This window comes from Oncorhynchus kisutch, linkage group LG19, assembly GCF_002021735.2.
Source record: "Oncorhynchus kisutch isolate 150728-3 linkage group LG19, Okis_V2, whole genome shotgun sequence".
NCBI classification, from domain to species: domain Eukaryota; kingdom Metazoa; phylum Chordata; class Actinopteri; order Salmoniformes; family Salmonidae; genus Oncorhynchus; species Oncorhynchus kisutch.
In genome coordinates, this window is record NC_034192.2 from 321,394 (window position 1) to 347,514 (window position 26,121).

A 26,121-nucleotide genomic window follows, 5' to 3' on the forward strand; every position below is an offset into this window, starting at 1 on the left:
GTGTGTGTCCTTGTGTGTGTGTGTGTGTCCTTGTGTGTGTGTGTGTGTCCTTGTGTGTGTGTGTGTGTCCTTGTTCATGTGTGTGTGTGTGTGTTTCCCTGTTCGTGTGTGTGTGTGTGTGTGTGTCCCTGTTCATGTGTGTGTGTGTCTCCCTGTTCATGTGTGTGTGTGTGTGTCTCCCTGTTCATGTGTGTGTGTGTGTGTTTCCCTGTTCATGTGTGTGTGTTTCCCTGTTCATGTGTGTGTGTGTGTGTGTGTGTGTGTCCCTGTTCATGTGTGTGTGTGTGTCCCTGTTCATGTGTGTGTGTGTGTCCCTGTTCATGTGTGTGTGTATGTCCCTGTTCATGTGTGTGTGTGTGTGTGTGTGTGACTGTGTGTGTCCCTGTTCATGTGTGTGTGTCTGTTCATGTGTGTGTGTCTGTTCATGTGTGTGTGTCTGTTCGTGTGTGTGTGTCTGTTCGTGTGTGTGTGTCTGTTCGTGTGTGTGTGTGTGTGTCTGTTCGTGTGTGTGTGTGTCTGTTCGTGTGTGTGTGTGTGTGTCTGTTCGTGTGTGTGTGTGTGTGTCTGTTCGTGTGTGTGTGTCCCCGTTCGTGTGTGTGTCCCCGTTCGTGTGTGTGTCCCCGTTCGTGTGTGCATGTGTCCCCCTGTTCGTGTGTGCGTGTGTCCCCCTGTTCGTGTGTGTGTGTGTGTGTGGTGTGTGTCTGTTCGTGTGTGTGTGTGTGTCTGTTCATGTGTGTGTGTCCCCGTTCGTGTGTGTGTCCCCGTTCGTGTGTGTGTCCCCGTTCGTGTGTGTGTCCCCGTTCGTGTGTGTGTCCCCGTTCGTGTGTGTGTGTCTGTTTGTGGTCTGTTCGTGTGTGTGTCTGTTCGTGTGTGTGTGTCTGTTCGTGTGTGTGTGTCCGTTCATGTGTGTGTGTCCGTTCGTGTGTGTGTCCCTGTTCGTGTGTGTGTGTGTGTCTGTTCGTGTGTCTCCCCGTTCGTGTGTCTCCCCGTTCGTGTGTGTGTCTGTTCGTGTGTGTCCCCGTTCGTGTGTGCATGTGTCCCCCTGTTCGTGTGTGCGTGTGTCCCCCTGTTCGTGTGTGCGTGTGTCCCCCTTCGTGTTGCGTGTGTCCCCCTGTTTCGTGTGTGCGTGTGTCCCTGTTCGTGTGTGTGTCCCTGTTCGTGTGTGTCCCCGTTCGTGTGTGGTGTGTGTCCCCCTGTTTGTGTGTGCGTGTGTCCCCTGTTTGTGTGTGCGTGTGTCCCCCTGTTCGTGTGTGCGTGTGTCCCCCTGTTCGTGTGTGCGTGTGTCCCCCTGTTCGTGTGTGCGTGTGTCCCCCTTTCGTGTGTGTGTGTCCCTGTTCGTGTGTGTGTGTGTCCCTGTTCGTGGTGTGTCCCCCTGTTCGTGTGTGTGTGTCCCTGTTCGTGTGTGTGTGTCCCTGTTCGTGTGTGTGTGTCCCTGTTCGTGTGTGTGTGTCCCTGTTCGTGTGTGTGTCCCCCTGTTCGTGTGTGTGTCCCCCTGTTTCGTGTGTGTGTGTCCCTGTTCGTGTGTGTGTGTCCCTGTTCGTGTGTGTGTGTGTCCCCGTTCGTGTGTGTGGTGTGTGTCTGTTCGTGTGTGTGTCTGTTCGTGTGTGTGTGTCTGTTCGTGTGTGTGTGTGTCTGTTTGTGTGTGTGTGTTTGTTCGTGTGTGTGTCCCTGTTCGTGTGTGTGTCCCCGTTCGTTTGTGTGTCCCCGTTCGTGTGTGTGTGTGTCCGTTCGTGTGTGTGTGTGCCCGTTCGTGTGTGTGTGTGCCCGTTCGTGTGTGTGTGTGTCCGTTCGTGTGTGTGGTGTGTCCGTTCGTGTGTGTGTGTGTGTCCGTTCGTGTGTGTGTGTGTCTGTACGTGTGTGTGTGTGTCTGTACGTGTGTGTGTGTGTCTGTTCGTGTGTGTGTGTCTGTTCGTGTGTGTGTCTGTTCGTGTGTGTGTGTCTGTTCGTGTGTGTGTGTCTGTTCGTGTGTGGTGTGTGTGTGTGTCCATTCGTGTGTGTGTGTGTCTGTTCGTGTGTGTGTGTGTGTGTGTGTGGTCCGTTCGTGTGTGTGTGTCCGTTCGTGTGTGTGTCCCCGTTCGTGTGTGTGTCCCTGTTCGTGAGTGCGTGTGTGTCCCTGTTCGTGTGTGCGTGTGTCCCCCTGTTCGTGTGTGCGTGTTCGTGTGTGTGTGTCTGTTCATGTGTGTGTGTCTGTTCATGTGTGTGTGTCTGCTCGTGTGTGTGTGTGGGACCACATGCATTTGGAGCTGACTTCAGCTCGACAACGACAAGTGTAGTGGTAAGTAGCCATCATGAAAGAACTATCTCTTGTCTTTTGAAGGATGGTCCTATGTCTCTCCTCTGGCTCAGATGATGCTCTATTGGGTTAGCATCGAGCACCAGCCTAGTTAATGGCCAACTGTGGCGAACTCTGTGGCTGAATGCGATTCACAGGATTCACTTTCCCAGAATCAAAATCACTAGCCGTACAGCGCCATCAAGCAGGGCATCAATCATGTCCTATGTAGTTGAGGCTATGTTGTTTCTGTCTTCAGAGCACCATATTCCCAGTAATATAATCCCTATCTGAGCTGTTAGTCTGGGAAATGTCTCTGCAGGCCTTTTCTCTCTTTCTATATTCTCTGGATGACGAAAGCAGTGTGTGTGTGCGCATCTCTGCACATCTGTGTCCTACCACCGCCACAAAGTGGCCCATCCAGCCGACCCTCCCCCCATGGGAGATTACCCATGGTGCAGTGCGGTGCATTTATGTGTGTCGGGCCGGTGACCTCATAGCGGGCGCCCAGGGCTGAGTATAGCAGACGTGATGCGTCCTGGCATGTTGCTGAAAGTGTGATTCTCTCCGAGCTGGCTGGGAGCCCCCACAACAACTGGGAAGCTGCTGCTATGGAGGGCACTCTCCCTCTCTTTCTTTCTATATCTCTCTTCATCTGTTTTTAATCTCTCTGGCTCTCCTCTCTCTTGTCTGTCCCTCTAGCCTCTCTATCGCGTTCTCTACCTCTCTCGCGTTCTCTACCTCTCTCGCGTTCTCTACCTCTCTCGCGTTCTCTACCTCTCTCGCGTTCTCTACCTCTCTCGCGTTCTCTACCTCTCTCGCGTTCTCTACCTCTCTCGCGTTCTCTACCTCTATCGCGTTCCCTACCTCTCTCGCGTTCTCTACCTCTCTCGCGTTCTCTACCTCTCTCGCGTTCTCTACCTCTCTCGCGTTCTCTACCTCTCTCGCGTTCTCTACCTCTCTCGCGTTCTCTACCTGCATTTCTTTCCTCTCTCTTGTCTGTCTCATCTTGCTCAATCTCCTTTTTATATAATTCCCTATTTCTCGTTCTTCACATTTTAATGTTGTCTCCAACTCTTTCTCTCACTCAGTTATATTCTCGTCTAGCTTTTTACATCAATAATATTCTATTAAAATATAATATTCAGATCGTCAACGTGTCTTTCCATCCTAATCAAATCGTCCGGCCTAAATTACTGCCCGGTCATTTTGCATATAACCATAGAACAGATCGTATTTGGTCATAATTTCCACATTTACTGTGCTATCAAACTATATCGCTTAAATAAATCTCCCATTTTTTCTGTCATTAATATTATGTCTTCTTTCCTCTGTGTGGACAAGTCCAACACATTCACCTATTAAACCATGGGTCATTAAGGCTTAAACATGTCCCTCTACTCTCCAATGGTGTCCCATATTAATTCCACAGGTCCAGTGTGTCTGTTTGTGTGTGTGTCTGCCTCAAGGGGCATCACGTCCACCTGCCTCACTCCAACTCACGTTTCTACTACCCACTCATTCTGTGACCTAAATCGCGTTGCATGTGTGTGTTTGTGTGTGTGGAGAGAGAGAAACATAGAGAGGTCATTCCCTCAAGGTCTTCCCTCTCCTCTCTCGTACTGTACTATCCCCTCTCTCTCTCTCTCTCTCCCTCTGTCCCACCCTTCCTCTGTTTTCCATGGTACCCTCTGTCCCAGCCTTCCTCTGTTTTCCATGGTACTCTGTGTCCCAGCCTTCCTCTGTGTTTTCCATGGTACTCTGTGTCCCAGCCTTCCTCTGAGTTTTCCATGGTACTCTGTGTCCCAGCCTTCCTCTGTCCCAGCATTCCTCTGTCCCAGCCTTCCTCTGAGTTTTCCATGGTACTCTGTGTCCCAGCCTTCCTCTGAGTTTTCCATGGTACTCTGTGTCCCAGCCTTCCTCTGTCCCAGCCTTCCTCTGAGTTTTCCATGGTACTCTGTGTCCCAGCCTTCCTCTGTCCCAGCCTTCCTCTTGAGGTTTCCATGGTATTCTGTGTCCCAGCCTTCCTCTGTCCCAGCCTTCCTCTGTCCCAGCCTCCTCTGAGTTTTCCATGGTACTCTGTGTCCCAGCCTTGCTCTGAGTTTTCCATGGTACTCTGTGTCCCAGCCTTCCTCTGTCCCAGCCTTCCTCTGAGTTGTCCATGGTACTCTGTGTCCCAGACTTCCTCTGAGTTTTCCATGGTACTCTGTGTCCCAGCCTTCCTCTGAGTTTTCCATGGTACTCTGTGTCCCAGCCTTCCTCTGAGTTGTCCATGGTACTCTGTGTCCCAGACTTCCTCTGAGTTTTCCATGGTACTTCTGTGTCCCAGCCTTCCTCTGAGTTTTCCATGGTACTCTGTGTCCCAGCCTTCCTCTGAGTTTTCCATGGGACTCTGTGTCCCAGCCTTCCTCTGAGTTTTCCATGGTACTCTGTGTCCCTCTGTGCCTGGAACATGCACCTTTTAATGCAACCGCTGTGTTACATTTATTTTTAACGTTACAGAATTCGTTCACTGGGCTATAATATGAGACGGCGCTCAGAAATTAGCATTATGTCTCTATCTCGGAGTCCACAGAAACCCATAATTAACACAAATATTCCCTTACCTTTGAAGTTCTTCGATCAGAAGACGTGGAAGGAGTTATACTTACCAAAAACTGCGTTTGGTTTTCAATTCTGTGTCTTTAGGTTACCAAACGCGACAAATTCCGGTTGAAATGCAGCCAAAATTCTAGTCGATGCGCATCTAAACTTCAAAATTACATATTATATGTCGACTAAACTGGTCAAACTAAGTGCAGAATCAAGCTTTAACATGTTCTAAACAATGTTCCAGACAAACCGAAATCGTTTGGTCAATCCTGGAAGAAAGAGAGCTCCGGACCAGACGCACCATGAAAGTACATGTATTTTCGCGTGACCCAAAGGTTTCAGCCCGCCAAAACTCGAGGGAGCGCGCGATTCTCACAAAGAGAGGCCCCACTGAAAGAGGACACCGCGCTGAAGAGATAGGAACTGTTCCCAGATCTGTAGCTGGTTGGGAAGGGTGGGGGCGATGACGTCAAAGTTGGCCCAACTTTCATGAAGGCAAGAGAGAGTTTGGGAGAATGGCTGCCCTGAGAGTTCTGCTTTACATACAGACATCATTTGAACGGTTTTAGAAGCTTTAGTGTTTTCTATTCAATAATAATTATTATATACATATATTAGCAATTTTTGACAGATTTTCTTTCTGTTTACTATGGGCACGCAATTCCTCCAAAGGGGGCAGTAGTCAGCCCTATCTTTAACAGGTTTTAACCAACATTCCAATTGAATCTAAATGAAAAGGAATGAATCGAGGTGGGGTTCTACAATCTTTTGGTCTACAGTTGTTTTGTGGCTGCGTCAACTTGGTTTTTGGAGCAAAATGACAAAAGTAGACTGACTGCCTGAGTGTCTTGACACTGCTGTTATCAGAAAGGAGGTTTGTGGAAGTTTGTGTTGACACTGCTGTTGTCGTCAGATAGGAAGTTTGTGGAAGGGACTGGTAGGGATCTCTAGCTGTTATATCAGGGCTCTGCTGAGCAGAGAGAGGATTGTGAGTTAGCCCTCTAAGTCTGTGCACATTTAGTTTTTTGCCCAAGCACTACACAGCTGATTCAGATAACCTTCTTATCATCATGTTGGGATCATTTGAAACAGCTGTAGTGCTAGGGCAAAAACCACATGCTCCCAGGGGGGCCCCAGGACCCAGTTTGAGAACCCCTGGTCTAAGAGACTTCAGTTAAACTGGCTCTCCCTTTCTCCATCTCTTTCTCAATAATCCTCCATATCTCTCTCTCTCTGTTGATATCCCTCCATATCTCTCTCTCTCTGTCTCTCTCTTTGTTGGTATCCCTCCATATCTCTCTGTCTGTCTCTCTCTTTGTTGATATCCCTCCATATCTCTGTCTCTCTCTTTGTTGATATCCCTCCATATCTCTCTCTCTTTGTTGATATCCCCCCATATCGCTCTTTCTCTCTCTTTGTTGATATCCCTCCATATCTCTCTCTCTGTCTCTCTCTTTGTTGATATCCCTCCATATATCTCTCTCTGTCTCTCTCTTTGTTGATATCCCTCCATATCTCTCTCTCTCTCTCTGTTGATATCCCTCCATATCTCTCTCTCTCTCTCTCTGTTGATATCCCTCCATATCTTTCTCTCTGTTGATATCCCTCCATATCTCTCTCTCTTTGTTGATATCCCCCCATATCGCTTTTTCTCTCTCTTTGTTGATATCCCTCCATATCTCTCTCTCTGTCTCTCTCTTTGTTGATATCCCTCCATATATCTGTCTTTCTCTCTCTCTCTTTGTTGATATCCCTCCATATCTCTCTCTTTTCTGCCTTGTTGATATCTCTCCATATCACTCTCTTTCTCTCTATTGATATCCCTCCATATCTCTCTCTCTCTCTGTTGATATCCCTCCATATATCTCTCTCTGTCTCTCTCTTTGTTGATATCCCTCCATATCTCTCTCTCTGTTGATATCCCTCCATATCTCTCTCTCTTTGTTGATATCCCCCCATATCGCTCTCTTTCTGCCTTTTGTTGATATCCCTCCATATCTCTCTCTCTGTTGATATCCCTCCATATCTCTCTCTCTTTGTTGATATCCCTCCATATCTCTCTCTTTCTGCCTTTGTTGATATCTCTCCATATCACTCTCTTTCTCTCTATTGATATCCCTCCATATCTCTCTCTCTCTCTATTGATATCCCTCCATATCTCTCTCTCTCTCTGTTGATATCCCTCCATATCTCTCTCTCTCTCTGTTGATATCCCTCCATATATCTGTCTTTCTCTCTCTCTCTTTGTTGATATCCCTCCATATCTCTTTCTCTCTTTGTTGATATCCCCCCATATCGCTCTTTCTCTCTCTTTGTTGATATCCCTCCATATCTCTCTCCTCTCTATTGATATCCCCTCCATATCTCTTCTCTCTCTCTATTGATATCCCTCCATATCTCTCTCTCTCTCTGTTGATATCCCTCCATATATCTGTCTTTCTCTCTCTCTCTTTGTTGATATCCATCCATATCTCTTTCTCTCTTTGTTGATATCCCCCCATATCTCTCTCTCTCTCTCTGTTGATATCCCTCCATATCTCTCTCTCTTTGTTGATATCCCCCCATATCGCTCTTTTCTCTCTCTTTGTTGATATCCCTCCATATATCTGTCTTTCTCTCTCTCTCTTTGTTGATATCCCTCCATATCTCTTTCTCTCTTTGTTGATATCTCTCCATATCACTCTCTTTCTCTCTTTGTTGATATCCCTCCATATCTCTCTCTCTTTGTTGATATCCCTCCATATCACTCTCTTTCTCTCTGTTGATATCCCTTCATATCGCTCACTCTCTCTTTGTTGATATCCCTCCATATCACTCTCTTTCTCTCTGTTGATATCCCTCCATATTGCTCTCTATCTCTCTCTCTTTGTTGATATCCCTCCATATTGCTCTCTCTCTCTCTCTTTGTTGATATCCCTCCATATCTCTCTCTCTCTCTTTCTCTCTGTTGATATCCCTCCATATCACTCTCTTTCTCTCTGTTGATATCCCTCCATATTGCTCTCTATCTCTCTCTCTTTGTTGATATCCCTCCATATCGCTCTCTCTCTCTCTCTCTTTGTTGATATCCCTCCATATCGTTCTCTCTCTCTCTCTTTTGTTGATATCCCTCCATATCGTTCTCTCTCTCTCTTTGTTGATATCCCTCCATTTTGCTCTCTCTCTTTGTTGATATCCCCCCATATCGTTCTCTCTCTCCCTTTGTTGATATCCCTCCATATCGTTCTCTCTCTCTTTGTTGATATCCCCCATATCGTTCTCTCTCTCTATTGATATCCCTCCATATTGCTCTCTCTCTTTGTTGATATCCCTCCATATTGCTCTCTCTCTTTGTTGACATCCCTCCAATATCTCTCTCTCTTTGTTGATATCCCCTCATATCTCTCTCGCTTTGTTGATATCCCTCCATATCTCTCTTTCTCTCTTTGTTGATATCCCTCCATATCGCTCTTTCTCTCTTTGTTGATATCCCTCAATATCTCTCTCTCTCTCTCTTTGTTGATATCCCTCTATCGCTCTCTCTCTTTGTTGATATCCCTCCATATCTCTCTCTCTCTTTCTCTCTGTTGATATCCCTCCATATCGCTCTCTTTCTCTCTGTTGATATCCCTCCATATTGCTCTCTATCTCTCTCTCTTTGTTGATATCCCTCCATATCGCTCTCTCTCTCTCTCTCTCTTTGTTGATATCCCTCCATATCGTTCTCTCTCTCTCTCTTTGTTGATATCCCTCCATATCGTCCTCTCTCTCTCTTTGTTGATATCCCTCCATTTTGCTCTCTCTCTTTGTTGATATCCCCCCATATCGTTCTCTCTCTCCCTTTGTTGATATCCCTCCATATCGTTCTCTCTCTCTCTTTGTTGATATCCCCCCATATCGTTCTCTCTCTCTGTTGATATCCCTCCATATTGCTCTCTCTCTTTGTTGATATCCCTCCATATTGCTCTCTCTCTTTGTTGACATCCCTCCATATCTCTCTCTCTTTGTTGATATCCCTCCATATCTCTCTCTCTCTCTTTGTTGATATCCCTCCATATCTCTCTCTTTCTGCCTTTGTTGATATCTCTCCATATCACTCTCTTTCTCTCTGTTGATATCCCTCCATATCTCTCTCTCTCTCTGTTGATATCCCTCCATATATCTCTCTCTGTCTCTCTCTTTGTTGATATCCCTCCATATATCTGTCTTTCTCTCTCTCTCTTTGTTGATATCCCTCCATATCTCTCTCTCTGTTGATATCCCTCCATATCTCTCTCTCTTTGTTGATATCCCCCCATATCGCTCTTTCTCTCTCTTTGTTGATATCCCTCCATATCTCTCTCTCTGTCTCTCTCTTTGTTGATATCCCTCCATATATCTGTCTTTCTCTCTCTCTCTTTGTTGATATCCCTCCATATCTCTTTCTCTCTTTGTTGATATCTCTCCATATCACTCTCTTTCTCTCTTTGTTGATATCCCTCCATATCTCTCTCTCTTTGTTGATATCCCTCCATATTGCTCTCTCTCTCTCTCTTTGTTGATATCCCTCCATATCTCTCTCTCTCTCTTTCTCTCTGTTGATATCCCTCCATATCACTCTCTTTCTCTCTGTTGATATCCCTCCATATTGCTCTCTATCTCTCTCTCTTTGTTGATATCCCTCCATATCGCTCTCTCTCTCTCTCTTTGTTGATATCCCTCCATATCGTTCTCTCTCTCTCTCTTTGTTGATATCCCTCCATATCGTTCTCTCTCTCTCTTTGTTGATATCCCTCCATTTTGCTCTCTCTCTTTGTTGATATCCCCCCCATATCGTTCTCTCTCTCCCTTTGTTGATATCCCTCCATATCGTTCTCTCTCTCTCTTTGTTGATATCCCCCCATATCGTTCTCTCTCTCTATTGATATCCCTCCATATTGCTCTCTCTCTTTGTTGATATCCCTCCATATTGCTCTCTCTCTTTGTTGACATCCCTCCATATCTCTCTCTCTTTGTTGATATCCCCTCATATCTCTCTCGCTTTGTTGATATCCCTCCATATCTCTCTTTCTCTCTTTGTTGATATCCCTCCATATCGCTCTTTCTCTCTTTGTTGATATCCCCCCATATCTCTCTTTCTCTCTTTGTTGATATCCCTCCATATCTCTCTCTCTCTCTTTGTTGATATCCCTCTATCGCTCTCTCTCTTTGTTGATATCCCTCCATATCTCTCTCTCTCTTTCTCTCTGTTGATATCCCTCCATATCACTCTCTTTCTCTCTGTTGATATCCCTCCATATTGCTCTCTATCTCTCTCTCTTTGTTGATATCCCTCCATATCGCTCTCTCTCTCTCTCTCTCTTTGTTGATATCCCTCCATATCGTTCTCTCTCTCTCTCTTTGTTGATATCCCTCCATATCGTCCTCTCTCTCTCTTTGTTGATATCCCTCCATTTTGCTCTCTCTTTGTTGATATCCCCCCATATCGTTCTCTCTCTCCCTTTGTTGATATCCCTCCATATCGTTCTCTCTCTCTCTTTGTTGATATCCCCCCATATCGTTCTCTCTCTCTGTTGATATCCCTCCATATTGCTCTCTCTCTTTGTTGACATCCCTCCATATCTCTCTCTCTTTGTTGATATCCCTCCATATCTCTCTTTCTCTCTTTGTTGATATCCCTCCATATCGCTCATTCTCTCTTTGTTGATATCTCTCTCTCTCTTTGTTGATATCCCTCTATCGCTCTCTCTCTTTGTTGATATCCCTCCATATTGCTATCTTTCTCTCTCTGTTGATATCTCTTTCTCTCTCTTTGTTGATCTCTCTCTTTGTTGATATCCCTCCATATCTCTCTCTCTCTTTGTTGATATCCCTCCATATCTCTCCTCTTTCAGACCCAGTCTTTGAATATTTGGGCTTACAGCAGTGGTCTATGTAGTAGTTAAGCGAGGTCTTTGTTTTGTGGATGAAAGAAGCTCTAATTGAGGTGAAAGTGTTTCTGTGTTGCGCTCTTTGATTCTGTTGAGGATGCATCACATCCACGCTCTGCATGGTGCAATAAAGGCCTGTTAAATACCTCTCTCTCTCTCTCTCTCTCTCTCTCTCTCTCTCTCTCTCTCTCTCTCTCTACCTCTCTCTACCTCTCTCTACCTCTCTCTCTCTCTACCTCTATCTACTTCTCTCTCTATATCTCTCTCTCTCTACCTCTCTCTCTCTGCCTCTCTCTACCTCTCTCTCTCGACCTCTCTCTACCTCTCTCTCTCTCGACCTCTCTCTCTACCTCTCTCTCTCTCTACCTCTCTCTCTCTGCCTCTCTCTACCTCTCTCTCTCGACCTCTCTCTACCTCTCTCTCTCTCTACCTCTCTCTCTCTACTTCTCTCTCTCTTACCTCTCTCTCTCTACCTCTCTCTCTCTCTACCTCTCTCTCTCTCTCTACCTCTCTCTCTCTACCTCTCTCTCTCTACTTCTCTCTCTCTCTTCTCCTCTCTCTCTCTCTAACCTCTCTCTCTCTCTGCCTCTCTCTCTCTGCCTCTCTCGACCTCTCTCTACCTCTCTCTCTCTACCTCTCTCTCTCTCTCTAACCTCTCTCGACCTCTCTACCTCTCTCTCTCTACCTCTCTCTCTACCTCTCTCTCTCTCTACCTCTCTCTCGCTCTGCCTCTCTCGCTCTGCCTCTCTCGCTCTCTCTACCTCTCTCTCTCTACCTCTCGCTCTCTCTACCTCTCCTCTCTCTACCTCTCTCTGCCTCTCTCTCTTTCTGCCTCTCTCTCTCTCTCTACCTCCCTCTCTCTCTCTACCTCTCTCTCTCTACCTCTCTCTCTCTCTACCTCTCTCTCTACCTCTCTCCCTCTCTCTACCTCTCTCCCTCTCTCTCTCTACCCCTCTCTCTCTCTGTACCTCTCTACCTCTCTACTTCTCTCTCTCTCTACCTCTACCTCCACAGAGGGAGATAGTGCCGTCCACGCGCCTGGCTGTCATTCCCCCGGCCTTCAGCACTCGGGCCTTGGCTGCACAAGCCACTGAGTACACCTTCGCCTACATCCAGGTCCCACAAGACGTAAGTTTTGTACACACAGACACATACATACAGTGGCTTGCGAAAGTTTTCACCCCCCTTGTCATTCTTTCCTATTTTGTTGCCTTACAACCTGGAATTAAAATATATTTTTTGGGAGGTTTGTATCATTTGATTTACACAACATGCCTACCACTTGAAGATGCAAAATATTTTGTATTATGAAACAAACAAAAAATAAAACAAAAAGGCAATACTTTGTAGACCCGGCTTTTGCAGAAATTACAGCTGCAAGTCTCTTATTTGTCTATAAGCTTGGCACATCTAGCCACTGGGATTTTTTCCCATTCTTCAAGGCAAAACTGCTCCAGCTCCTTCAAGTTGGATGGGTTCTGCTGATGTACAGCAGTCTTTAAGTCATACCACAGATTCTCAATTGGATTGAGGTCTGGGCTTTGACTAGGCCATTCCAAGACATTTAAATGTTTCCCCTTAAACTACTTGAGTGTTGCTTTAGCACTATGCTTAGGGTCATTGTCCTGCTAGAAGGTGAACCTCCGTCCCAGTCTCAAATCTCTGGAAGACTGAAACAGGTTTCCCTTAAGAATTTCCCTGTATTTAGCGCCATCCATCATTCCTTCAATTCTGACCAGTTTCCCAGTCCCTGTCGATGAAAAACATCCCCACAGCATGATGCTGCCACCACTGTGGGGATGGTGTTCTTGGGGTGATGAGGGTGTTGGGTTAGCACCAGAAATTGAGTTTTCCTTGATGGTTAAAAAATGTAATTTTAGTCTCATCTGACTAGAATACCTTCTTCCATATGTTTGGGGAGTCTCCCACATGCCTTTTGCTGAACACCAAATGTGTTTGCTTATTTTTTTTCTTTAAGCAATGGCTTTTTTCTGGCCACTCTTCTGTAAAGCCCAACTCTGTGGAGTGTACGGCTTAAAGTGGTCCTATGGACAGCTACTCCAATCTCCGCTGTGGAGCTTTGCAGCTCCTTCAGGGTTATCGTTGGTCTCTTTGTTGCCTCTCTGATTAATGCCCTCCTTGCTTGGTCCGTGAGTTTTGGTGGGCGGCCCTCTCTTGGCAGGTTTGTTGTGGTGCCATATTCTTTCCATTTTTTAATAACGGATTTAATGGTGCTCTGTGGGATGTTCAATGTTTCAGATATTTGTTTATAACCCAACCCTGATCTGTACATCTCCACAACTTTGTCCCTGACCTGTTTGGAGAGCTTCTTGCTCTTCATGGTGCCGCTTGCATGGTGGTGCCCCTTGCTTAGTGGTGTTGCAGACTCTGGGGCCTTTAAGAACAGCTGTATATATATACTTTATTTGACTAATTCTGTGACTTCTGAAGGTAATTGGTTGCACCAGATCTTATTTAGGGGCTTCATAGCGAAGGGTTGAATACATATGAACGCAACACTTTTCAGTCTTTTTTCTTTGTATAATGTTTTGAAACAAGTAATTTTTTTCACTTCACCTATTTGGACTATTTTGTGTGTTGTCCATTACATGAAATACAAATACAAATCTATTTCAATTACAGGTTGTAATGCAACTTAACAGGAAAAATGCCAAGGGGGATGAATACTTTTGCATGGCACTGTACATACACACATACATACATATATGCATACATACACACATACATATATGAACGGGTTATGGTAGTGTGTGTGTATATATATATATACAGTGGGCTCCAAAATTACTGGCACCACTGACTGGCAATGCGCAAATAATGCTTAAACAAATATAAACAATGTCATTATAGAGAGAAACTCAAAATACCAACATGTGAGAAATACGATACTTTATTAATGTTTCAATGGAACCAACCAAAATGTATTGATTTAATTAAAAATCAATGTCCTCCAAATCAAGGTTTCACAATTAATGGCACCCTTAAAGATTATTGTAAATAACATCTACCAAAATTAAACAACTAATTCAATTCCACTTATTTAAGTTTATCTAGGTCTTAAGGAACTATATTGAGCCAATACATCACTTCCTGTTTCAATAGGGTATAAAAATGTGGTAACACACATGCAATATCCTGCTGTCATCCAACACCATGAAGAAAATAAAAGAACTGGCAGTTGAAAAAGAGACAGATGGTCGTAGACCTTCATAAATCTGGTAATGGCTACAAGAAGATCCACAAACGATTGAATATACCACTGAGCACTGTCAGGGCGATTTATAAAAAAATGCAAAATATATGGTTGAAAACCTCATGGGTAAGAGGACGCAAATGTCCCCACAAGATAGGGAGAAGGATGGTGAGAGAAGCAAGAAAATCCCCAATAATCACTGTGAAGGAATTGCAGGCCTTGGTGGCGTCTTGGGTTCACCAGGTTTCAAAAAGCACCATCAGACACCACCTCCACAACCACAGGCTCTTTGGAAGGGTTGCCAGAAGAAAGCCCTTTCTGACCCCAAGACACAGACGCAAGCGCTTGGAGTTTGCCAAACATCATTTAAATTATGACTGGAAGAAGGTGCTCTGGTCAGATGAGATAACAGCATTGGCATGTTTGGCGTCGAAACAGAGATGCATACAAGGAGAGGCACCTCATACTCACAGTGAAATATGGAGGGGGGTCAGTGATGTTTTGGGGCTGTTTTAATTCCAGAGGTCCAGGGGCACTGGTTAAGATTGATGGCATAATGAATTCCACCAAGTGTCAGGCAATTTTGGCTGACAATCTGGTTGCCTAGGTGGACTTTCCAACAAGACAATGACCCGAAACATACCTTAAGATCCACACAGAAATGGTTCTGTGACAACAAAATCAATGTTCTGCCATGGCCATCTCAGTCGCCGGACCTCAATCCAATCAAAAACCAGTGGGCTGAGTTGAAGAGGCCAGTTGATAAGCACAAACCCAAGAATGTGAAGGATCTTGAAAGGATCTGCATAGAGGAATGGTCCAAAATCCCTCCAAATGTGTTCCTTAACCTTGTCAAACATTACAGGAAAAGACTCCATGCTGTTATCCTTGCCAGAGGTGGTTATACTAAGTACTAAATGAGGAGTGCCAATAATTATGAAACCTTGATTTTGGTTCAATTTATTTTGTATTAAATAATGATTTTGGTGGGTTCCATTGAAACATTAATAAGGTACAGTATTTATCACGTTGGTATTTTGAGTTTCTCTCTATAATTATATTGTTTATATTTTTTTAAGTATTGTTTGTGCATTGCCAGTCAGGGGTGTCAGGAACATTAGGAACACCTTCCTAATATTGAGTTGCACCCCCTTTTGCCCTAAGAACAGCCTCAATTCATCGAGGCATGGACTCTACAAGGTGTCGAAAGCGTTCCACAGGGATACTGGCCTATGTTGACTCCAATGCTTCCCACGGTTGTGTCAAGTTGGCTGGATGTCCTTTGGGTGGTGAAACATTCTTGATACACACAGGAAAAACCCAGCAGATTTGCAGTTCTTGAGACAAAACGGTGCGCCTGGCACCTACTACCACACCCCGTTCAGAGGCACTTAAATCTTTTGTCTTGCCCAGTCACCCTCTGAATGGCAGGCATACACAATCTATGTCTCAAGGCTTAAAATCCATCTTTAACCTGTCTCCTCCTCTTCATCTACACTGACTGAAGTGGATTTAACAGGTGACATCAATAAGGATCATAGCTTTCGGCTGGATTCACCTGGTCAGTCTATGTCATGGAAAGAGCTTAATGTTTTTTATACACTGGGTGGTTCGAACCCTGAATTCTGATTTGGCTGACAGCCGTAGTATATTAGACCATATACCACGGTATGACAAAACATTTATTTTTGCAGCTCTAATTATGTTGGTAACCAGTTTATAATAGCAATAAGGCACCTCAGGGTTTGTAATATATGGCCAATATACAACGGCTAAGTTCTGTATCCAGGCACTTCGTGTTGCGTTGTGCCTAAGAATAGCCCTTAGCCGTGCTTTATTAGCCATATACCACACCCCCTCGGGCCTTATGGCTTAAGTATGCGCAATGTATATACAGTGTATGTACATACTGTATAGTGTGTATATATACAGTATATACACACACACACTAATAACTGGGCAGAGTGTGTTTGAGAGCCCTAGTCTTTATAATATCTCTAGGTCTGTACTTGTGTGTCTGACTCAACACTCTGTGTTTTTACTATGTCAAGCACTCTGAAGTGCTTTAGTGTTATAGCAGTGTTGTAACTATTAAAACCCTGGATTTCTCAGAAGCCCGTAATGATCTGAGTGGGGATCACATAGCTAAGATCAAAACACATGGTTTGTCTGAGTGGGGATCACATAGCTAAGATCAAAACACATGGTTTGTCTGAGTGGGCATCACATAGCTAAGATCAAAACACATGGTTTGTCTGAGTGGGGATCACATAGCTAAGATCAAAACACATGGTTTGTCTGAGTGGGGATCACATAGCTAAGATCAAAACACATGGTTTGTCTGAGTGGGAATCCCATAGCTAAGATCAAAACACACGGTTTGTCTGAGTGGGCATCACATAGCTAAGATCAAAACACATGGTTTGTCTGAGTGGGGATCACATAGCTAAGATCAAAACACATGGTTTGTCTGAGTGGGGATCACATAACTAAGATCAAAACACATGGTTTGTCTGAGTGGGGATCACATAGCTAAGATCAAAACACATGGTTTGTCTGAGTGGGAATCCCATAGCTAAGATCAAAACACATGGTTTGTCTGAGTGGGCATCACATAGCTAAGATCAAAACACATGGTTTGTCTGAGTGGGGATCACATAGCTAAGATCAAAACACATGGTTTGTCTGAGTGGGCATCACATAGCTAAGATCAAAACACATGGTTTGTCTGAGTGGGGATCACATAACTAAGATCAAAACACATGGTTTGTCTGAGTGGGGATCACATAGCTAAGATCAAAACACATGGTTTGTCTGAGTGGGGATCACATAGCTAAGATCAAAACACATGGTTTGTCTGAGTGGGCATCACATAGCTAAGATCAAAACACATGGTTTGTCTGAGTGGGGATCACATAGCTAAGATCAAAACACATGGTTTGTCTGAGTGGGAATCCCATAGCTAAGATCAAAACACATGGTTTGTCTGAGTGGGCATCACATAGCTAAGATCAAAACACATGGTTTGTCTGAGTGGGGATCACATAGCTAAGATCAAAACACATGGTTTGTCTGAGTGGGCATCACATAGCTAAGATCAAAACACATGGTTTGTCTGAGTGGGGATCACATAGCTAAGATCAAAACACATGGTTTGTCTGAGTGGGAATCCCATAGCTAAGATCAAAACACATGGTTTGTCTGAGTGGGCATCACATAGCTAAGATCAAAACACATGGTTTGTCTGAGTGGGGATCACATAGCTAAGATCAAAACACATGGTTTGTCTGAGTGGGCATCACATAGCTAAGATCAAAACACATGGTTTGTCTGAGTGGGGATCACATAACTAAGATCAAAACACATGGTTTGTCTGAGTGGGGATCACATAGCTAAGATCAAAACACATGGTTTGTCTGAGTGGGGATCACATAGCTAAGATCAAAACACATGGTTTGTCTGAGTGGGCATCACATAGCTAAGATCAAAACACATGGTTTGTCTGAGTGAGGATCACATAGCTAAGATCAAAACACATGGTTTGTCTGAGTGGGCATCACATAGCTAAGATCAAAACACATGGTTTGTCTGAGTGAGGATCACATAGCTAAGATCAAAACACATGGTTTGTCTGAGTGGGGATCACATAGCTAAGATCAAAACACATGGTTTGTCTGAGTGGGCATCACATAGCTAAGATCAAAACACATGGTTTGTCTGAGTGAGGATCACATAGCTAAGATCAAAACACATGGTTTGTCTGAGTGGGGATCACATAGCTAAGATCAAAACACATGGTTTGTCTGAGTGGGGATCACATAGCTAAGATCAAAACACATGGTTTGTCTGAGTGGGCATCACATAGCTAAGATCAAAACACATGGTTTGTCTGAGTGGGCATCACATAGCTAAGATCAAAACACATGGTTTGTCTGAGTGGGCATCACATAGCTAAGATCAAAACACATGGTTTGTCTGAGTGGGCATCACATAGCTAAGATCAAAACACATGGTTTGTCTGAGTGGGGATCACATAGCTAAGATCAAAACACATGGTTTGTCTGAGTGGGGATCACATAGCTAAGATCAAAACACATGGTTTGTCTGAGTGGGGATCACATAGCTAAGATCAAAACACATGGTTTGTCTGAGTGGGGATCACATAGCTAAGATCAAAACACATGGTTTGGTCTGAACTGAAAGTGTGTTTTACATCTGTCTAAGCTTAGTATGTGTCCTAGCCTAGGATGTCTATTTTTGTGGTTCTGCTCGTGTGTGTGTGCCTGATCGTGTGTGTGTGTGTGTGTGGGCGTGCGCGTCTATCCGTTTGTGTGTGTGTGTGTGTGCGCGCACGCATCCTTTTGTGTGTGTGTGTCTGTCCATGCGTGTGTTTGTAATGTGTGTGTCCTTACCCAATATGTATATTTGTTTATTTTCGAGTGTGTGTCTGGGTTCAAGGTGTGTGTGCTGTCCCCTCTCCACTGAGTCAGTGTGAAGCTGCAGCAGGGTGATGTGGGCCATCTGTCCGCCCAGGCCTCAGCCTCACCTCCACTGTCTACAGCTGACACAGTTCTCTACCTCTCTCTACCTCGCTCTCCCCCTTTTTCTCTCCACCTTTGTCTTTCTACCGCTCTTTCATATGATCTGTCTCTTTCACCATTTCCCTTTCTTTATCTACCTCCCTCTTTCTGGCTCTTATTTCTCTCTCTCTGTCTCTCTCTGCCTCTGTTGGCTCTTGTTTGGTTCCTGTTTTCTTTATTCTATTCAATTCAATTCAAGGGGCTTTATTGGAATGGGAAAATATGTTTACATTGCCAAAGCAAATGTTTTCTTTATCTCAGGGGTACTTACCCATCTTCTTTATATCCTCTCTCTCTCAGCTAATATTTCTCTCCTCTCTTCTGTTCCTAAATCTCTGGTCAGATCTCTCTCTCTCTCAATCTCTCTTGTTCTCTCTCTCAATCTCTCTTGCGCTCTCTCTCTCTCAATCTCTCTTAATCTCTCTTGCGTTCTCTCTCTCTCAATCTCTTTTGTTCTCTCAATCTCTTGTTCTCTCTCTCAATCTCTCTTGTTCTCTCTCTCTCTCTCAATCTCTCTTGTTCTCTCTCTCTCTCTCAATCTATCTTGTTCTCTCTCTCTCTCTCAATTTATCTTGTTCTCTCTCTCTCTCAATTTATCTTGTTCTCTCTCTCTCTCTCTCAATCTCTCTTGTTCTCTCTCTCTCTCAATCTCTCTTGTTCTCTCTCTCTCAATCTCTCTCTCTCTCTCTCAATCTCGTTCTCAATCTCTCTCGCTCTGTGTTTTTTTCCTCTACCCTCCCTCTCTCTCTGGGCCTGTTACTAGTGGTGACAGCGTTTCTCCCCAGATGTCCTCTCTGCCCTGCCACCTGGAGTAGAGAGGGTGCTGCCTGGTATCTCACTCACCTGCTGTGACTCAAACTGGCCAGTGGCCACACAGACAGAAACACACACACACACACACACACTGTCAGTCAGTCATTCACTTAGACACATATTCATATTAATACATGCATATACATTAACATATATAATACATTCTCCTCTGTAAGCATATATAGTTGAATGCATAGGTATGACCATCCACACACTGGTCCATTTCAGGCGCGTGCTAGTACTAACCTTGTTACAGTGTCCTGTCCCACTCAGCAGAAGGCCCTGTTAGTGTCCTGTCCCACTCAGCAGAAAGCCCTGTTAGTGTCCTGTCCCACTCAGCAGAAGGCCCTGTTAGTGTCCTGTCCCACTCAGCAGAAGGCCCTGTTAGTGTCCTGTCCCACTCAGCAGAAGGCCCTGTTAGTGTCCTGTCCCACTCAGCAGAAGGCCCTGTTAGTGTCCTGTCCCACTCAGCAGAAGGCCCTGTTAGTGTCCTGTCCCACTCAGCAGAAGGCCCTGTTAGTGTCCTGTCCCACTCAGCAGAAGGCCCTGTTTGTGTCCTGTCCCACTCAGCAGAAGGCCCTGTTTGTGTCCTGTCCCACTCAGCAGAAGGCCCTGTTTGTGTCCTGTCCCACTCAGCAGAAGGCCCTGTTTGTGTCCTGTCCCACTCAGCAGAAGGCCCTGTTTGTGTCCTGTCCCACTCAGCAGAAGGCCCTGTTCGTGTCCTGTCCCACTCAGCAGAAGGCCCTGTTAGTGTCCTGTTCCACTCAGCAGAAGGCCCTGTTCGTGTCCTGTCCCACTCAGCAGAAGGCCCTGTTCGTGTCCTGTCCCACTCAGCAGAAGGCCCTGTTAGTGTCCTGTTCCACTCAGCAGAAGGCCCTCATTCATATTGCATATCCCCACCCTGTCCCCTTGGCTCTCTCTTTCTCGCCCAGTCCACTTGGCTCTCTTTCTCCCTCTATCCGTCTCTCTCACCACCTCTCCCTCCCTCTCTCGCCCTGAGCTCCCCCGCGGAGTGTGAGACAAGCTGACCACAGGAAGAAGAAGAAACAAAAGGCCCCTCAGTTTTCCCCCTTGAACACTCAGCATCCCTCTCCACACATACACACACAGAGACACACACCACATTCACACCCCAAGGGCAGCTTGCTCGGGGGTTGCCGTGGAGACAGGACTAGGGCAAGGGGGGGAGCAAGCGAGAGGGACAGAGCAATGATGAATGGGGGATGTTGGGGTGTACTCAATTGATCCCTGTTTTTTAAAGCCATGGCGGGGTGTGTCTTATTGCTCCTCACAGCTCCTAATTGGCTTCCTTGTCTCGCTCTCTGAGCACAATATGAGTCCCTTTTATTAGAGGACTTAAGATTTCAGGATAAACTGTTCCGGCTCAACAGCCTCCAGCAGGGTGACCTAACCCCTTGACCTCCCCTCTCCTCCTCTTCCACCCCCGTTAGGAGGATGCGCGTGCTGACGTGGTGGACAGCCTGGTGCGGGACATCCAGAACACCCAGTGTCTCCTCAACGTGGAGCACAGCGGTGTCACCTGCCCCCACGTCACACTGCAGTTCGCCGAGTCCAAGGACGACGTGGGCCTCAGCCTGGTCAAGGAGGGCATGGTCATGGTGGACGTGCGGAAAGAGAAGCACCTGCAGAAAATGGTAGGAAAATGGCCGCCTTGGCGGAATTCGAAGAGAGAAATGAAAGTTATGTTTACCTTAAAGTCATTATAAAACTGAGAACTTATCAGGGCACTATGGCCAAAACAGATGTGTTTTATGTACCAGTGCTAGCATTGGGCCAAATGAATTGGCGTTAGAGTTTAGAAAAGGTTACTCTGACATGTGCCAGACGTTTTCAGGTCATAGTGACTTTGTCAGGGCCAAAACATGATACTGGGTGACAGTGTATGTGACTGGCTGGCTGTGAAGGGTCTAGTCTATTTCAACAAGGCTGTTAGCCTCACGCTACCATGCTAACAGGTCAATGTTTTTGTTATGAATAAGTGCTAGCATGTGGCTAAATGCTGACATGTTTAGTAATCCAAAATGAAGACCGATCGGAAGCGATGCATCTCTCCGCTCCTCTCGGTACGTCTAGCACTCAGCAGCACAGGCCCCTCTGACGGCGGCCATTTTGTAATGTCATGAAGTGCAGCTCGTTTGCCTTTCCTCATTATGCTAATTCAGCTGGCAGACTTAAGGCCTCTCTGTAAATGAAAGATAAAGGGCACAAAACTGATATTTATTCCTGGCGTAATTACCGCTCCTACACGCCCCAACATTACTCCACTCTGTCATTTAGGTACAAATTGGCACACACACGTTCACACACAAAGACACAGAAATGGGCTCACCGGTCAGAACACAAACACTCATAAACATATAAATGCACACCCACACAGAATGTTAGACTTAATCACCCTCGTTTCCCTATACCACCACTAAAGTTTTACAACCCATTGAAAGACACTTAGTCAGCCCACGTCAGTCAATAAGTAACTGTATAGTGTGTATTTGTCGCCAAGGAGCTCACCTTTGACCTCTTTGGGCCACTGAGGCTGTAAACAGTATTGTTGAAACGACCCACTGGAACAGAGTCCGAGCAGTGATTAAAACCCAGCTGTCCACTGAAACAGGCTAATAGAGCCATGCAGTCTGAACCCTGCTGTCCACTGAAACAGGCTAATAGAGCCATGCAGTCTGAACCCTGCTGTCCACTGAAACAGGCTAATAGAGCCATGCAGTCTGAACCCTGCTGTCCACTGAAACAGGCTAATAGAGCCATGCAGTCTGAACCCTGCTGTCTACTGAAACAGGCTAATAGAGCCATGCAGTCTGAACCCTGCTGTCCACTGAAACAGGCTAATAGAGCCATTCAGTCTGAACCCTGCTGTCCACTGAAACAGGCTAATAGAGCCATGCAGTCTGAATCCTGCTGTCCACTGAAACAGACTAATAGAGCCATGCAGTCTGAACCCTGCTGTCCACTGAAACAGGCTAATAGAGCCATGCAGTCTGAACCCTGCAGTCCACTGAAACAGGCTGATAGAGCCATGCAGTCTGAACCCTGCTGTCCACTGAAACAGGCTAATAGAGCCATGCAGTCTGAACCCTGCTGTCCACTGAAACAGGCTGATAGAGCCATGCACTCTGAACCATGATGTCCACTGAAACAGGCTGATAGAGCCATGCAGTCTGAACCCTGCTGTCCACTGAAACAGGCTAATAGAGCCATGCAGTCTGAACCCTGCTGTCCACTGAAACAGGCTAATAGAGCCATGCAGTCTGAACCCTGCTGTCCACTGAAACAGGCTGATAGAGCCATGCAGTCTGAACCCTGCTGTCCACTGAAACAGGCTGATAGAGCCATGCAGTCTGAACCCTGCTGTCCACTGAAACAGGCTGATAGAGCCATGCACTCTGAACCATGATGTCCACTGAAACAGGCTGATAGAGCCATGCAGTCTGAACCCTGCTGTCCACTGAAACAGGCTAATAGAGCCATGCAGTCTGAACCCTGCTGTCCACTGAAACAGGCTAATAGAGCCATGCAGTCTGAACCCTGCTGTCCACTGAAACAGGCTGATAGAGCCATGCAGTCTGAACCCTGCTGTCCACTGAAACAGGCTGATAGAGCCATGCAGTCTGAACCCTGCTGTCCACTGAAACAGGCTGATAGAGCCGTGCAGTCTGAACTCTGCTGTCCACTGAAACAGGCTGATAGAGCCGTGCAGTCTGAACCCTGCTGTCCACTGAAACAGGCTGATAGAGCCGTGCAGTCTGAACCCTGCTGTCCACTGAAACAGGCTGATAGAGCCGTGCAGTCTGAACCCTGCTGTCCACTGAAACAGGCTGATAGAGCCGTGCAGTCTGAACCCTGCTGTCCACTGAAACAGGCTGATAGAGCCGTGCAGTCTGAACCCTGCTGTCCACTGAAACAGGCTGATAGAGCCGTGCAGTCTGAACCCTGCTGTCCACTGAAACAGGCTGATAGAGCCGTGCAGTCTGAACCCTGCTGTCCACTGAAACAGGCTGATAGAGCCGTGCAGTCTGAACCCTGCTGTCCACTGAAACAGGCTGATAGAGCCGTGCAGTCTGAACCCTGCTGTCCACTGAAACAGGCTGATAGAGCCGTGCAGTCTGAACCCTGCTGTCCACTGAAACAGGCTGATAGAGCCGTGGAGTCTGAACCCTGCTGTCCACTGAAACAGGCTGATAGAGCCGTGCAGTCTGAACCCTGCTGTCCACTGAAACAGGCTGATAGAGCCGTGCAGTCTGAACCCTGCTGTCCACTGAAACAGGCTGATAGAGCCGTGCAGTCTGAACCCTGCTGTCCACTGAAACAGGCTGATAGAGCCGTGCAGTCTGAACCCTGCTGTCCACTGAAACAGGCTGATAGAGCCGTGCAGTCTGTCAGGCCTGTTTGTCTTATGCTGGTCATGTCCCCTGTGCTGCTCCCTCTGAAATGATGCAGCCTGTTCAGACTGGGATGTGAAGGCTCTGGGCGCATCTCTTTCATTGATATAGTCTAAAGTGGAATAGTTTTAACAGTCTAAAAGAGGGGAGGGCTAGACAGGTGAAAGCACCCTGAAGGCCTTCTACCTTATCACTTTAAAGTCCCCCCTGCAAACAAAGCTCCTCTGTCAGCTAAAGACTGACTACTAACTGAGCTCAGCTCCCATTTCCTCAAATGGCCTTTATTTTGAAATGTTTAAAGCTGAAATGCTTAGTGGTGAAACTCCCACGTCCGTTTGTGATATTACAACAACGAACACAGTTTTTTCCCTCCTGACATCATTGTATTCCAGATGACAAATTGATGTTCTTAGGCGCTGGTCTTGTTTCATAGAGGAGATCGGGATTTGTTAGATTTATTTGAAGGGAAGCCATTGTAGTCAAGCTACGCTCTTGTTCTGTGGATATGCCCTGTAGCAAATGGACAACACACTTAAGCATTGTCCATGTAATAAAGATAGACAATATACGTATAATCATAAATGTATGTACCAGCTGCTACTATTGTTGGAGAGAAAAAAAGGGAGTTCGATAGAGAGGAGAGAACGACAGAGAATGGGGGATGGATGGATAGATAGAGGAGAGAACAACAGAGAATGGGGGATGGATGGATAGATAGAGAGAGGAGAGAACAACAGAGAATGGGGGATGGATGGATGGATGGATAGATAGAGAGAGGAGAGAACAACAGAGAATGGGGGATGGATGGATAGATAGAGAGAGGAGAGAACAACAGAGAATGGGGGATGGATGGATAGATAGAGAGAGGAGAGAACAACAGAGAATGGGGGATGGATGGATAGATAGAGAGAGGAGAGAACAACAGAGAATGGGGGATGGATGGATAGATAGAGAGAGGAGAGAACAACAGAGAATGGGGGATGGATGGATAGATAGAGAGAGGAGAGAACAACAGAGAATGGGGGATGGATGGATAGATAGAGAGAGGAGAGAACAACAGAGAATGGGGATGGATAAATAGAGAGAGAGGGGGATAGAGAGAGGAGAAAACAACAGAGAATGGGGATGGATAAATAGAGAGAGAGAGAGAGGGATGGAGAGGAGAGAACAACAGAATGGGTATGGATAAATAGAGAGGGGGATAGAGAGGAGAGAACAACAGAGAATAGGGATGGATAAATAGAGAGAGAGGGGGATAGAGAGGAGAGAACAACAGAGAATAGGGATGGATAAATAGAGAGACAGAGAATGGGGATGGATAAATAGAGAGATGAGAAATGGAGAGAGTGAGGGGGGGGGGGGAATAATATAGAGTGATAGAGAGAGAGCGGGGGAAATAATGGAGAGAGTGATGGGATAGATATATAGAGAGGTAGGGGAAAATAATGGAGAGAGTGAGGGGGATAGATACGGTGCCTTGCGAAAGTATTCGGCCCCCTTGAACTTTGCGACCTTTTGCCACATTTCAGGCTTCAAACATAAAGATATAAAACTGTATTTTTTTGTGAAGAATCAACAAGTGGGACACAATCATGAAGTAGAACGACATTTATTGGATATTTCTAACTTTTTTAACAAATCAAAAACTGAAAAATTGGGCGTGCAAAATTATTCAGCCCCTTTATTTTCAGTGCAGCAAACTCTCTCCAGAAGTTCAGTGAGGATCTCTGAATGATCCAATGTTGACCTAAATGACTAATGATGATAAATACAATCCACCTGTGTGTAATCAAGTCTCCGTATAAATGCACCTGCACTGTGATAGTCTCAGAGGTCCGTTAAAAGCGCAGAGAGCATCATGAAGAACAAGGAACACACCAGGCAGGTCCGAGATACTGTTGTGAAGAAGTTTAAAGCCGGATTTGGATACAAAAAGATTTCCCAAGCTTTAAACATCCCAAGGAGCACTGTGCAAGCGATAATATTGAAATGGAAGGAGTATCAGACCACTGCAAATCTACGAAGACCTGGCCGTCCCTCTAAGCTTTCAGCTCATACAAGGAGAAGACTGATCAGAGATGCAGCTAAGAGGCCCATGATCACTCTGGATGAACTGCAGAGATCTACAGCTGAGGTGGGAGACTGTCCATAGGACAACAATCAGTCGTATATTGCACAAATCTGGCCTTTATGGAAGAGTGGCAAGAAGAAAGCCATTTCTTAAAGATATCCATAAAAAGTGTCGTTTAAAGTTTGCCACAAGCCACCTGGGAGACACACCAAACATGTGGAAGAAGGTGCTCTGGTCAGATGAAACCAAAATTGAACTTTTTGGCAACAATGCAAAACG

At 45.7% G+C, this 26,121-nt stretch overlaps 1 pseudogene; it reads left to right on the forward strand.

Annotated features, from left to right (window-relative positions):
* Positions 1–26,121, forward strand: part of LOC109881868 (staphylococcal nuclease domain-containing protein 1-like) — a 356,997-nt pseudogene that overhangs the window by 296,949 nt on the left and 33,927 nt on the right.